Source organism: Vombatus ursinus, unplaced genomic scaffold (assembly GCF_900497805.2).
Source record: "Vombatus ursinus unplaced genomic scaffold, bare-nosed wombat genome assembly UNPS02014824.1, whole genome shotgun sequence".
NCBI classification, from domain to species: Eukaryota; Metazoa; Chordata; class Mammalia; order Diprotodontia; family Vombatidae; genus Vombatus; species Vombatus ursinus.
In genome coordinates, this window is record NW_020954602.1 from 15,178 (window position 1) to 15,623 (window position 446).

Genomic DNA, 446 nt, shown 5'->3' on the forward strand with positions numbered 1-446 from the left:
CTCATGATCCTAGCCAATTACTTGAGTTTTAAACTCTTTGTTAAGGCAGGGATTTGCTTCCAGTGTGGAGAATGTACTATCCCAAGCTTCGGGGGGTTTGTGCAGCTGTTTTCAGAGACACTTCTAGGGACCTGTAAATTTTCAGTTTTTCTGAGGTGCTATGATCAAAGGCGAGGTGTTTACTCCTTTCCTGGCCTGTGCTCTATTCTGTGAGTGACCACAAGCACTGTTTCCTGTCTTAGAACTGTGAGGAGGGTTTCCTCTCCACAGCCATTGCAAGCTCCACCACGCCAGTGTTCCTTCTCACCCCTGGACCGCCACCCAGAACTGTGACCCAGATCCAAGCACGGGCTAAGCAAGAGAATTCTGTACCAGCAGAGAGATCCCTGCAATCCCCCCTCTGATCAGCCACTTGATTCCCCTCAGTCTGTGGGCTGGAAGCTCTG

At 50.2% G+C, this 446-nt stretch overlaps 1 protein-coding gene across 1 annotated transcript in view; it reads left to right on the forward strand.

Annotated features, from left to right (window-relative positions):
- LOC114024771 (THO complex subunit 2-like) overlaps positions 1-446 on the forward strand; it is a gene marked incomplete at its 5' end in the record, with an annotated part of 41,642 nt that overhangs the window by 14,835 nt on the left and 26,361 nt on the right. The window lies entirely within an intron of this gene.